General features: G+C 35.4%; 1 non-coding gene across 1 annotated transcript; it reads right to left on the bottom strand.

The window, feature by feature from the left end:
• Positions 1 to 4,935: 4,935 nt before the first annotated feature.
• LOC127077272 (small nucleolar RNA R71) lies at positions 4,936 to 5,042 on the bottom strand. Its single transcript, XR_007787129.1, has one exon. It is a non-coding gene; the product is annotated as a small nucleolar RNA R71 (small nucleolar RNA).
• Between the last annotated feature and the right edge of the window lie 10,147 nt (positions 5,043 to 15,189).

Raw genomic sequence — 15,189 nt, forward strand, 5'->3', positions numbered from 1 at the left:
TTTGAGGCCGGACAATAGAATTTTGGTGTTAATGCATGTTAGAGACATAGTATAATGGACTATGCTCGTGAAACATACCACACATAAAAAAGAATATACAAAAGGTGTGGCCTAATCTCATCCATACTCATGTCAATTTTTCAATCAACTAGCATTAGGACTTTGAGATGTCATAGGCTAAATGGAATGAATGAATGAAGAAGAGGAATTAGATGAAGAGGGAGGGGAATGGATCAAAACACAAATTGGTCAAAGGAGGACTTTTACCAAATTAATATTATCCATTCATTTTGGGAGATGGAATGTACATTCCATCAATCCCCTAATCCAATGATATTAATTTGACAAAGTCAAATCAACCTTGACCAAGGCCCAACAATAAGATTTAAACATAAACAAGTCATCACAATTGGTCAACAAATTTATTTGGCATTTATTCAAATTAAAAATAATAAAACAGTGCATTTAAATTAAATATGGTTTGTCCAATTCCTAAAATCTTATCAAAACACCAAATAAATGGCCATGAGATTTATCATAGGTCAAACAAGGGCAAAGGACCTTGGAGAAAAAATTTCATAATTTTTGGACATTTAAAAATATTTTTAAATAATTAAAAACAAATGAAAAATCAATTAATTCATGAAAAATATTAATAATGATCCAAAAAATAATTTTAATTCATAATGTGAAAGAGGAAAATATTTGAATTTTTTTGGTGAAAGTCCCATATTTTTTGGATCAATATTGAATTTAATATGAATTATTGAAAATAATGTAATTAAAATGAAAATTAAAATATCAGAAAAAATATGGACCACTTGATCTCCCTCATTAATTGAGGTGGTAGATCAAGTGGCCAGAAATGCGCGTTCTACCATGGTCACAAGTCAGCGCGCCACAACATTGGTATTTAAAACGCACGCTCCAAATTAAAACAAATCAAGAGGATCATATGGCTGTGAGACATGACAGCGCATGGCCGGAGCTGTAGCTCCGGTCTACTTCTCTGGTGGACCTCACCGGACTGGTCCACCATCAATCATCACCAAAATTAAAAACAAGGACATGATTTCAAAGTAAAAATGGCAATGAGTTCGAATCTGGCCTCAATTCACTCTAACTCCAAGTATATTGAGAGATAAATGGAGTTAAAATTTGAGGTACATGAACTGAGTTGCTTCGATTTGGCCTCAAAGTAACTCAAACTTCTTGCCTACATTGGTAGGACTTCAAACACCCAAAGAATCAATAGAATTGAGCAAGAATTTGAGAGAATCAAAGATATCAAAATTTCTGGAAAATACCTTCAATGGAGGTCTAGATTCAACTGATCTTGATCTTGCTTGTGCTTGATCTTACTCCACTTGCTTGCAGAAGAAGGATTGGAAGCTTACAAGGCTGTGGATTCCTGGAGATTTGAATTTCAAAACAGTGGAAATTCAACCTCAGATTCAAATGAATTTCTCATGTTTATCCTTTGCAAAGTGAGGGTTTGAGATGGGGGATCAAAGTTGGCGCAAATGTGTGTGAAATTCTGAGCATATGGAGCTCTATTTATAGCCAATTCAGTTGATATTTGCACACTTGAAATGAACTTCCAAAATTAGCAATGTGTGATGCATGAGTGCATGGGCGTGTGCAGGCCCATGAAATCACTCTATCTGATCCATAATTGAGTGTAAGCAAGGCTGAAGTCATGTTGGAATGCTAAGCAATTGTGTATGGATGTTTGAAGTTTGATCATTGCCAAGTGATGTCACCATGTTTATGCCATGCGCAGCCTATACATTCATTGTCCAAAATGAATGAATTTGAGCTCTTTGGAAAGGTGAGATCAAGAGGAACAACTTTCATGTTCAACACTTTTCCATTTGGAGCTTTCAACTTGGAGAAATTTGAGGTGGAAGTTTGGAAATGTTTGACATATCAAAAATTTTCTAAGTGTCAAGTCATATGTCTCAATATTCCACCTTGCTTAACGTTTTATATGAGCTTCAAATAAGAAAAGTGGCTTCATCAAAGTTGTAGCTCTTTCAAAAACCTTCAAAATGGTCACCAATTTCATGTCATTTGGATTTAAAATGATAGAGTTATTCATTTTTGAAGTTTGGAAAAATCACTTGATCAATGGTATAGGTCAAAAGTGACCTATAATGTAACCTCATATCACATGCTCAAAAAAGTTGAATTAGATCCCACTACAAACATAAAAGTTAAATTATACAAATTGAGTTTGATTGTGCAACTTTGAAATCTTTCATATCATAAAAATTGAGCAAGTTATGTCCTTGGGAAGTTGACTTTCAAATTAGGGTTTAGACAAAATGACCTATAATGTTTCAACATAGAAAATGATTTTCCAAGATAACCTAGCTCTAGGTCTCAACATGAAAGTTGTTTGGAATTTCATTTAGAGTAAGTTTTCTTTTGTAATCATTTTCATATGGTGAAAATTATAGGAGATAGGGTATAGGGAGACCCAGTTTTGATCAGATGAATTCATCTGGCCAACCACCATCAACCAACTTGATAACTTCCAATTCTCTTGACTTTATAGGCTTATGGTAGATCATATATGCATAAGATGATGAATTTTGAAGTGTCCCTTGATAAATTTTGATCAATTGGTGAGATAGCTTGTTGGAGAAGTTACTTAAGATACCTAGTCAAACTAGGGTTTCCAAGGCAAATCATCCTCAAACTCTTGAAGAAAACTTGATAAACATAACATGTAGAGATCATTGGGACTCATATGTGATGCTCATAACCATTATTGGATCCATTCTTGGTTGTGCTCTTTGTTCATGAGGGTCTCAAACCCTAGATGTGAACTTGATGAATCAATGGAATCATGCCCTACCTACAAAAGAGTTAGACAAATGCAAAGACATTTTTTGGTATTTTGGTTAGTGAAATGATAAAATACAAGTATGATACAATCACAAAGTGCTTGGTGATATCTCTCCAAACACACCCAATGAAGGAGGGGTAAGGAGGATGTCAATGCATGATCCCAATGTTAATGCTTATGATGAAATTGCATGAGGGATCTTAGGGTCAAAATTGGGGTCTTACACTCAGCAAAACCAATTCCACCACTTTCTCCTACACATTTCAAGACACCCCAGTATGAAATTGCACATTATAAATAAGGAATTTCGGTTTAGATTTCATCATCTAAGTTTTTATAATTATTCTTATGTAGAAAATTACTTTTGTAAAAGCAGTAGCTTTATCACACTGAGGATTTACTGCAAGTTAGAGTTAGAATTTGAAGATTTCATATATGTATTTGGATCGTTTTCACTTCAATCTTGCAAGCATAGTTTATCCAGAATTTAATTCAAGTTTTCCTCCGCACAAGTTTGGAGCATTCTTAATATGTTATTATGTATTATGTTACAAGTTCCACTTTCTTTACTACTTTATTACTTTGTTTCAATTGCATGTGCCTATATTTTATTATTATATTTAGTATGTCTAGTATGAATTTTATAATTAATTCTTGTCACGTTAATAGCATGTTCGAATAATTCTGTCGAGTTCGAAATGTGAGGACCGTCGTATCGACGGTGGTCAAAATAAGTTGTAAAAGTTATTATTAATTGGTAATTGTTTAATGACCTGAATCATTTTATGTTTTAACTTTAATGTTTACTGCGAAAGCAAAAACTTAGAGATACCAGTTCTGATTCGAAAGAACAGAACCTGTATCTGACTATAGGAAAAATTTAGTTTTCAATTATTAACACTGTGAAAATATTTTTTAGTTGATTAGGGAAAATTAAGTTTTCAAAAAGGTGGTTTTAAGAGCATAAGAGGATACACGAAAGCGGGTGTTTATGCGCTTAAATTCCGGGATTGGACGAGCGAAAGTCGACAGTACCTTTAAATTAAATTTTCTACCTTAAGCAACTTTTTAAGTAACTAAAAGCAATTGACTTCTAAAAATAATTTTGCATTATAACATGTTGGACACGAGAAAGCGGACAATTAGATTATAGACTAAAACTCGGTCTCGGTTACGCGAAAGTGAACTGTTCCTTAAAAATTAATTATTTTTCTATAAGAAAATATTGTCTCATATTAACTATAATTAACGACTTTGCTAGCGCTACCGGTTGACGAGATCCATATTATGGTCTTCCGTCTCTTAATCAATTTCAAACAATCTTATTTCTTTTACTTTGCAAACCAAACCAAAACATTCATTGCATTAGATAAACATATTAGCAATAGATAACGGTAGGTTGACATTGGTCTATGTGGGTTCGACATATTTTATATTACAAACAATATTTTTATGCACTTACTGACCTATCATGTTTTTGGCGCTGTTGTCGGGGACCAAATTAGTCAACATCGTGACTCCGTTGTTGTGTCGTCTAGACTAATTCACACTTTTTTATTCTTTTCTTTACATTTCTCAATTGTATGTCAAGTACCCGCAACTCTGGGGATGAACTAGAGAAACTAATTGACGAGATCGGTCATTTTCTTCATATTAGACGCCAATTAGAATAAATTCGTGCCTAAAATATTATCCTAATGGATGCGCAAAATGATGAGCATCCTCTTAAGGACTTTGTCGTCCCATCTGAGAATGAGACACACTCAAGCATTATTAACCTTGCGATCCAGGCTAAACAATTTGAGTTGAAACCCTATCTGCTGCAAATCGTGCAACTGAACCAGTTCTCTAGTCGCCCTACGAAAAACCCTCACCGACATCTTTTTGTCTTCATACAGTATGCTGACACGTTAAAAAGTAATGGCGTCAAACCAGAAGCCATTAGACTGTGTCTTTTTCCCTTTTCCCTAAGGAACAGAGCCACAACTTGGCTATATTCCTTAGCATCTAATTCCATCACCACATGGAATGAGCTCAAGAAAGTATTCTTATCTATATATTTCTCACCTAGTAAGACGACAGTATTCAGAAACCAAATAACTTTTTTAAGACAAGATGATGGAGAATCCCTTTTTGAAGCCTAGGAAAGATATAAAGACACGATGAGACTTTGCCCGCATCATGGGTTAGAGAAGTGGTTGATTATCCATGGTTTCTATAATGGTCTTCTCTATATCACGAGGATGACAGTTGATGTTGCGGATGAAGATGCTCTGATGGATAAGCCCTTCTCTGAGGCCTACCAACTTACTGAAAATATGGCCCATAGTCATTATCAGTGGGGAAGCAAGTGCATTCCCGTTGAAAAGTCTCAGGCTAAATGCATTGTGTACGAAGTGAGAGGCCTATATCACATGAGTACTAAAGTAGATGCCCTCACCCAAAAGATTAATAATCTGACCATTACCCCTGCAATTATCGTAGCTGATGTGACTCCCCTATGTGAAATATGTGGAGTCCAAGGACATGTCATTATTGACTGTTAGTTGTTATCTGAGCCTTCCCATGACCTAGCTAATCATGCACAGGGGAATCCCTCTTCCAGTACGTATAATCCTGGATGGAGATATCATATTAATTTCTCCTATATGAATAATAACGCTCTTTTTACACCCAGTTCACCTCCTACTACTCCTCCAGGCTTTCATAATCATAAAGGAGCCCCTGTTGCTCCTCATGCACCTATAAAATCCAACCTGGAGCTAATGATGAAAGATTTTGTCATATCCCAAACGCAACAAAACAAAGAGTTTATGAACCAGAATGTCCATACAAATGAGTTGATCAAACAATTGGCAAAAAAGGTAAATGTCATGGCCACACATAACAAGATGCTTAAGAATCAGATCTCACAAGTAGCCCAGCAACATGCAGTCATGTTGCCCCAACTGGAATTTTTCCTGGCCAGCCATAACCCAACCCAAAGGGACACGCTAATGTCATCAAACTACACAGTGGTACAAATTAGACGGCCCTGATGATCATAGAGTTAGAGACCTATTAGTAGGACGGAGGGTAGAGAAGGAACCCAAAAGAGTTGTTGATAAAATCTCGATAAGAGAACCAGTAGTTGAAAATGGGCAGGAACCCAAATCAAAGGAGGCGGTTGAGAAGGAACAGTTGTATGTACCTCTTCCCCTTATAAGTCGCCCATTACATACCCTCATAGACTTGCTAATTCTAAGACAGATAGTCAATTTAAGAAGTTTGTGGAGATTTTGAAGCAACTCCACATTACTATTCCCTTTTCGGAGGCCATTACCTAAATGCCTTCATACTCTCCTTCATTACTGCCATGAGTGAAGATGTTGTGTTGATTGATTGAAAAGAGAGAGGCATGGGGTTTTCAAAGAAGAGGGAAAATTCACCATCAACTGTGTCCTTCTTTTATTGTTTTTGTATTATCATAGATGTTGACCCACATACCCTTTTTTTATTGGATAAAAAAACTGACTTTTGAACCAACACCTTGTGAGTTGTCCGCCCCCTTTGCACAATATCTTGGACCAAATTAGGACTACTAACTCATATAATGCCTAAAGTTCTTTTCTAGATTTTTTTAAGTTAAAAATAAATTGAAATTAACTAAACTAATTAAAATCAAACACCTTAAAATAATCAGAATAAATTCGAAATGGAAACATAGATGATCCTATCTATTTATTTTGAATATTTTGACAAAAGAATAAAAATAAAAGGACTCAAAATGAATAAAAATTGAATGCAAAAGTGCCCGAAAAAATGAACTATATGCACAAAAATGATCAGCGCAAAATAAACTTCTAGAAAACATATAGGTTTTGATCAAATTTTGAAGTAAAAAATACTCGGTTGAAAAGGCTTAAGCTGGTCAAAATGTGACCGAAAATGTGAAGGTGGAAAGAAACACAAGAAATAGAGGGGGGGGGGGTGAATTGGGTTTCTAAAAAGGAAATCTTTTTAAAACCAACAATCAAACAGTAACACGAACAAGAAAAATAACACAGTTATTTTTATCCTAGTTCGCTGTTAACAAAGCTACCTCCAGTCCACCCGCCAAAGTGATTTTGCCTTCTCAACAAGGACTTAATCCACTATAACTGAAACTGATTACAAACACCATAAAGATAATCCGCCTTTGTCTTCTTGAGTTTATCTCACTAAAACCTAGTCACTCAAGGAAAACACTCAAACAAATTAGATTTACAATAATGTGTTTAAAAGATTACTTCTAAGAGAGTAGATTAACAAAAGTTTAATAAATGAAGTTCTCACACAATAATGAACAAAAAGTTCTATGTGCGTCTACAAAAACTATACACAAATAATATCAAGTTCGGCAAAAGCGTTGTGTAATAGCGTAGTGAATAGCAACGTGAATTAGCAATTAGCAACTTGTCCAATCTTCCAAGTCTCCTTTATATAGGCAATTAGAAGATTGTTGGATGGTAGAATTGGAATAGCAAAATGCAGTTGTCTCTTTGTATAACAGTTTGCATATTGGGAGGAGAAATGGTATAATAGTACTTTTCTTAGCCCACAAAATCAGCATAGTAGAGGGAAGGGTGATCTTGTATCGTGTACTATTTTCTTGACGCAAAACCTTTTGATTTTATTTTCTAATATTTAGAGGCTTTTGAATAAATTGTGTTAAAGGGTGCTTAGAAGGATCAAGAGACTAGTTGAGAGAATCTTCAAAACCTCGGCCTTTAGAGTCTAGACACATTTCCTCAGAACCTGGTCTTCAAAAGGCCTTTAGAAGTTTGAGAGTTTGAAATAAATAATGAATGTTGGTTGTTTCTAGTTTGAAAGTTTGAAATTTAGGTTATTTCAAGTTATGAAGAGTGTCTAGTCTGGAAAAAACCTAACTTTTAAATTGTTGAAACAAATAATTCAGAGGTGTAAGGTGAATGTTGGTTTGAAAGGGTGTTTGGTCAAAGTAGGGTTGAGATATTCTGTCTAGGAGGGAAATGAGCTCAATATCGGACTCAATATCATAATTAATTTCTGATTCTACAATAGGAACGTCAGAGCGAGTGCGGAATGCTGGTTGATAGATTTCATAAAGAGTTTGTGAGGAAGGGTTTTATGGTTGAGTGGGTTGAGATAAGAGGGAAAGAGGAAAAAGTGGTTGAGGTGTTGGTATGAGAATGGAGGTTAGAATTTCATAATGTGATGGTGAGGATGGATGAATGGTGAGGATGGATGAATGGTGACATTTGGATTTGTAGTTTGGGGAGAAGTAAGTGGAGGAAGTGAATTGGTTTATAAATATATGGGATGGGGGTAGGTGAAGTGAGAGTGGTTAATGGTATCGATGAACTGTTATCAACAGAAAGCGAGTGGGCTTTCGAAAGAACAAACTTACCAGAAGTAGTTCCAGCAGAAGTGGCACCAACAACTCTGGGTTCTTCAGCAGAAGTATCCAGATTCTTCCTGGAAACCTTAAACTTCTTGGTCATCCTCTCAGAGTGTTTCTTAGCAATCTTCTTATTCTTCTTATAAATGGTTTTTGAGGCTGCAATAATAGCACCTACAGACAGTTCTCCGGAAATCCTATCACAACGTCCAGAGGATATGGCTTTGAGAAGATTGGAAAGTCTTCCATAGGGATCCTTTTGTTGTAGATGTCTTCCTTGGGAATTTCAGCAGGAGGACTTATCATTTCAATAATAATGCCCATATTCTTCAAACCTTTGGCATTAAACATCTTGCCAACCTAAGGTTTCATCCCTTTGGTGATCTGATCTTTTGTTAAAGAGTCAATTAACTTTCTCTCCATCAGGATATCTGAGATCAGCCTACCAAGCGGAATCCAGTTCTTCATCTTTCTACTACATTCTCTAATTTCCTTCACAACATCCCCTAACTGCTGAAAAAAGAAGTATAGGTAGATTTACCTTCTTCTTAGTAGCAATGTAATAAAGAATGTATTGTTGGTCATCGTTGATGTAGTCAGAAGAATTTGTTGACCTTCTATGATGAACATATCCCAGAAGAGTTCTACCCCAAACCCTTAGCTTAGGGTGAAGATCCTTGATCTTGCTTGAGTGTTTTCCAAAGACAAAAATCACTTTAGAAATCTCAGACAATTTAGATTCCTTTTCCACCACTTGTTCACATCTGATTCTAGACCTATCATGACTGATGAGTTTCTCAGAAATAACAATCTTCTTTCCAAACACGGAAGAAGTAACCTAGAATAGTGAAGACTTGGCATGAATCCAAAATTCTCTAACCAGATGGGTCAAACTCAACCAAGAGTTCACATAGAACTTCCAGTTTCCCTGCTGGAGTAGACAAAGTAAGTTCAGGAGAATCATAAGCATCTTCAGTGTACACATGTTTACCTAAAGCAGATTTCAACGAAACGACTTAAAGGAGATGGGAGATTTATGGTTGTTGTTGCGATGATGAAGAAGAACCACGAACAGTTCATTGAGTAGTTGCAACGCTTTGTTGTTGAGTTTGCTGAGCAGATTGTTGTGAAGCCATTTTTGATGAAGAACAAAGGGTTTTAGGGTTGCTGAAAGTTTTGAGCTTAAAGAGAGAAAATGTAGGTTGTGGATGTAGCGAAACTGTGTGACGTGGGTTTAAATAGAGGTTTTGCAATCATGAAAAAATTATGAATAGTGCAAAAATCTGACAAGGGTTTAAAGCGTGAAGATTTTACCTAATCCTAAGGTTTATTCACATAACGTGTCACATCAGCAGACCAGAAACAATTCCATTTTCTAAGACAACTGTCTTTAAAAACTATTCCACTAGTCGAGACTGATTGACAGCTATTAAATTCAAAATTTGTTTAGTATCCAGAAGACAAATTATTTAACCAAACAAATTTTGATTTAATACTTCTGAACTTATGAAACCTTCTCACTTCAAAAGACTCACACGTTCTGAACCAAAATCATATCTCAGAGTCTCATTTGACTATTCTGAGAGATTACATTCTGAGAAAAACATCTTTTTCGTTTTGGACATAAGTCCATTTTTAAATTTTTCAGAATGAAAACGAATTTATCTTCAGCAAGTGGTTTTATAAAGATATTAGCCCATTGATGATTTGTATCAATAAATTTAAAATTTAAAAATTCCCTTCTGAACATAGTCACGTATAAAGTGATGTTTTATCTCAGTATGTTTTTCTCTAGAATTCAAAATGGGATTCTTAGATAAATAAATAACAAAAGTATTATCACAGAGTATAGGGATGTTACTCTCATATATCTGAAAATCTTCTAACTGAATTTTCATCCAGGGCATCTGAGTGTTGCATCCAGAAGCTGCAATGTATTCAGCTTTAGTAGTTGATAGTTCTATTGTTGATTGCCTTTTGTTGGACCATGATATTAGGTTGTCTCCCAGAAACTGACAGCTCCCATAAGTGCTTTTCCTCTCAAGTCTATCTCCAGCATAATCAACATCACAATAACCCACTAACTTGTAGTTTTTAGATTTTCTATAACACAATCTAAGGTTAATCATACCTTTCAGATACCTGAAGATCCTCTTAACAGCTGTTAAGTGGGATTCTCTAGGATCTTATTGGAAGTGAGCGCATAAACAGACACTAAACAAAATGCCAGGTCTAGAAGCAGTCAAGTATAAGAGAGAGCCAATCATACCTTTGTATACCTTCTGTTCTAGCTTAGCACTTAATTTATCCTTCTCAAGTATACATGTAGGATGCATAAGAGTCTTTGACATCTTACATTCTAACATATCAAACTTCATAAGAAGTTCCTTGGCATACTTGCTCTGATTGATGTACGTTCACTTCAGACTTTGATCGATCTGAATCCCCATAAAGAACTTGAGTTCTCCCATCAGACTCATCTCAAACTCTGCCTGCATAGACTTAGCAAATTCCTTGCACAAAGTAACATTAGAATAACCAAATATGATATCATCAATGTAAGTTTGAACAACAATGATATTATTTTTGAATGATTTACATAATAAAGTTGTATAAACCTTCCCTCTAGTGAAATTATTTTCTAAAAGAAAATTTCTTATTATTTCATACCATGCTCTAGAAGCTTATTTTAGACCATACAATGATTTCTTAAGTTTGAAAAAAACCCTGGGTTTTTAGGATTTTCAAAACCAGGGGGTTGGTGTACATACACTTCTTTAGTAATGTAACCATTCAGAAATGCACTCTTAATATCCATCTGATATAAGACAATGTTGTGATTAACAACAAAGGAAATTAAGAGACGAATAAACTCTAACCTCAAAATTGGTGCAAAGGTTTTTGTATAGTCCATCCCCTTTTGCTGACTATAACCTTGTGCAACCAGTCGAGCCTTGTTTCTCACTACCTCTCCTTGTTCGTTCAACTTGTTTCTGAAAACCCACTTTGTTCCAATAACGTGAGTTCCTTTGGATATTGGCACAAGATCCCATACATCATTTCTCGAGAATTGATTGTTTTCCTCTTGCATATCCAGAATCCATTTTGTGTCCAGAAGCGCTTCATCAATTGATGTAGGCTCTATTAGGGACACCAAACTCAGAAGAGTCTCTTTAGATGGTTTGAATGAGGATCTGGTTCTGACAAGTTCAAATTTGTCTCCCTTAATTAATTCTTCAGAATATGAAGATATTTGTTTGTGCTTCTTCAAAGGAGTCTGAGCTTCAATAAATTTTGGTTGAGGAGCTTTCGAGTATTTTGCCTTAGCATCTTTGGCTTATGAAGTTTTACCTTCAGAGCCTGAATATGTAATCTCCAGATCTGCAAATTTCTCAACTAGATTTGACTTCTATAGTCAAGCTTAACATCGAATATGACATGGATTGATTCTTCAACAATCTATGTCTCAGTGTTATATACTTTATAGCCTATTGAGCGTTCAGAGTATCCTAACATGATGCACTTTTGTGCCTACTATTTCGGAGCTAATGATCTTTCCTTTCTAATCACCTCTAAAACCGATGATGCCTCCAGGCTAAAATTCCAGGCTTTGGAACATATGCCTTCTTCCCATCATGTGTTGTGAGCATCCATAGTACAGGTACCATGACTTGTGTCTTAACTCAACAACTAAGGATATATGCAACATAGATTATCTTATTCTTAAGTACCCACAACTTTCTGCGTCCTTTTGGGTTAGGCTTCCTAGAGTTTTTAACAAACTTGGGTTTCTGTGTAGGATATTTATACATGAATGCATGGTTGAAACTGGATTAAGTTTTTGCTTTAGCCTTAGATTTTGAATTTTGTTAAACTTTAGGCACAACACAATTTTGTTTACTAGAAGGGACAAAATGGGACTGAAGAATATTTAGTTTATCATTTTTTTCAGAATTAGATTATTCATCGCAATCATAACCAATACCCCTTGTTCTGTTTCTGCTTATGTCATAAATCATTGAAGCCATTAAGCTTCTATTCAGGATTTTAGCAAGAAATTTCTAAAAATACTTATCATATTTCTTTATGATATCACAAGAACCTGTATAGGCTTTTGAAATAATTTTCTTCTCAGGTTTGAGACTCTTACTTTGAGGCACATAGTTGTTGTTTTTCAAAATAAAATTTCCTTCACTCAAACTTGAAAAATCTTCATGAAGCTTACAGTATGCCTCTGATTCAGATGCATGAATCTTCTTCAACTCACTGTATTTGTCCATAAGCTTCTGATGCGTGTCCAGACCTTCTCATAAACTCGATTCAAGTTCAGAACGAGAGAGTTGAGCAAATACCTCTTCAGAATCTGATTCAGATTCTGATTCTGATTAAATCGTCTCAGTAGGAGCTTATGTGCATGCCATCGGTGCCATATTAGCCTGATCTTCCTCAGAGTTGTCTCATGAGGACTATGAATCATCCCATGTAGCCATCAGACCCATCTTCTTTCCTCTGAAGTTCTTCTTAGGTATGTCTTTCTTTAACTTGGGACATTCATTCTTGAAATGGTCTGGCTCCTTGCACTCAAAGCACGTGAGTTCTTTGCAAGCTCCAACTTTCTTGAATCCAGAAGTAGACTCAGAACAACCACATGTCATTCGTTGTCCTCTGAATTTGTCTTGTATTTTCTTCCATAGTTGATTGACACGTCTGGGCAGAAGAGACAATCCATCTTCTTATTATTCCTCTTCAAAATCTTCATCAGTTTCTGCTTGAAGAGCTTTTGTCTTCTTAGATATTCCCAAAGTCTTTTGAGAAATAGATTTTCTCTTTCTCTTGGGCTCATCTTCCTCAAGCTCAATTGCATGACTTCTTAAAGAACTAACTAGTTCTTCCAGAGAAGTGTTGTTCAGATCCTTTGATAACTTCATAGCAGTTACCATACGTCTCCAATGTTTAGGTAGACTTCTGATGATCTTCTTCACATGATTAGCAGTAGAATACCCTTTGTCTAGAACCTTAAGTCCTGCAACAAGAGTTTAAAACCTTGAGAACATGTTCTCAACAGTTTCCTCATCTTCCATCTTGAATGCTTCATATTTTGAATCAAGGCAAGAGCCTTGGTTTCTTTAACTTGTGTGTTCCCTTCGTGAGTCATCCTCATAGAATTAAATATAGACTTTGTAGTATCTCTGTTAGTGATCTTTTCATACTCAATGTATGAAATAGCATATAGCAAGATGGTTCTAGCTTTGTGATGATTATTATAATCGTTCGTTTGTTGTCGTGTCATCACTCTTCTTTCAACTTTATTGTCTTTTGCATTTACTGGATGTATGTATCCATCAACTACCATATCCCATATATCAACATCGTGACCTAGAAAGAAGCTCTATACTTTATCTTTCCAATAATCAAATCTATCTCCATAAAAAATATGAGGTTTAGCATTATAGTGATCTATATCATTTGTATGAGCAACTGGTGGTGGGAGAGCAGTCATTGTGTTTCACACTAGATCTTTATCTGACACTGTTAAGTGTTTAATAATCTTATCAAGACCAGAATCGGAGCTATGATTCCAATAGAAGGTGGAAAGAAACACAAGAAATGGGGGTTTGAATTGGGTTTCTAAAAAGGAAAGCTTTTTAAAACCAACACAATCAAACAGTAACCCAAACAAGAAAAATGGCACGGTTATTTTTATCTTAGTTTGCTGTTAACAAAGCTACCTCCAGTCCACCCACTAAGGTGATTTTGCCTTCTCAACGAGGACCTAATCCACTATGACTGAAACTGATTACAGACACCACAAAGACAACCCGCATTTGTCTTCTTGAGTCTATATGACTAAAACCTAGTCACTCATGGAATACACTCAAACAAATGAGACTTACAATAATGTGTTTACAAGATTGTTTCTAAGAAAGCTGATTAACACAAGTTTAATATAATTAAGATCTCACACAACAACGAATAAAAAGGTATATGTGTGTTTACAAAAACTATACACAAATAATATCAAGTTCAGCAAAAGTGTTGTGTAATAGCGTAGTAAATAGCAACATGAATTAGCAATTGGCAACTTATCCAATCTTCCAAGTCTCCTTTATATAGGAAATTAAAAGATCCGTTGGAGGGTAGAATTAGAATAGAAAGATGCAGTTGTTTCTTTGTATAACATTTTGCATGTTGGGAGGAAAAATGGTACAATAGTATTGTCCTTAGCCCACAAAATTAGCGTAGTGGAGGGAAGGGTGATCTTGTACTGTGTACTATTTTCCTGATGCAAAATCTTTTGATCTTATCTTCTAATATTTAGAGGCTTTTGAATAAATGATGTTGAAGTGTGCTTAGAAAGATCAAGAGACTAGTTGAGAGAATCTTCAGAACCTCGGTCTTCAGAGTCTTGACACAGTTCCTCAGAACCTGGCCATCTGAGTCTTTAGATCTTGTTCTTCAGAGTCTTCAGAACTTGAGAGCGCAAAATCTTGAAGGCTTTACAATCCTTCAAAGGCTCTTCACAGAGTCACAATCAGAAGCTTTAGCATAAACATTCATCAGAACCGTTGTATAAGAGCATTATAGAACTTGACAACATCTTGTAAAGCATTTTGTATCTCTTCAGAGTCAAAGTGTGTTGAGTCCAAAATTCGATGCGTTACACATCAATTCTTCAGAGTCATAATCTGTTAGTAAAAGCTACACACTAGACAAAACCCATTAGGGTACAAAATTGTTCTCTAAGAAATAATGCATTGTTATCATTAAAATTAAAGGCCAGACGCATAACCGAATCCTGTTCTTACAAAATATAGTCGAAAAAAGAAAATCGAGCATGCCAGGTTAAACTATGTGAACCATGGGTTATGAATACTAACTTCTGCAAACTCGATTTTGAAAATTTTTGCCCGCTAATTCTACGTACATTTAAAAATTG

Source organism: Lathyrus oleraceus, chromosome 4, assembly GCF_024323335.1.
Source record: "Lathyrus oleraceus cultivar Zhongwan6 chromosome 4, CAAS_Psat_ZW6_1.0, whole genome shotgun sequence".
NCBI classification, from domain to species: domain Eukaryota; kingdom Viridiplantae; phylum Streptophyta; class Magnoliopsida; order Fabales; family Fabaceae; genus Lathyrus; species Lathyrus oleraceus.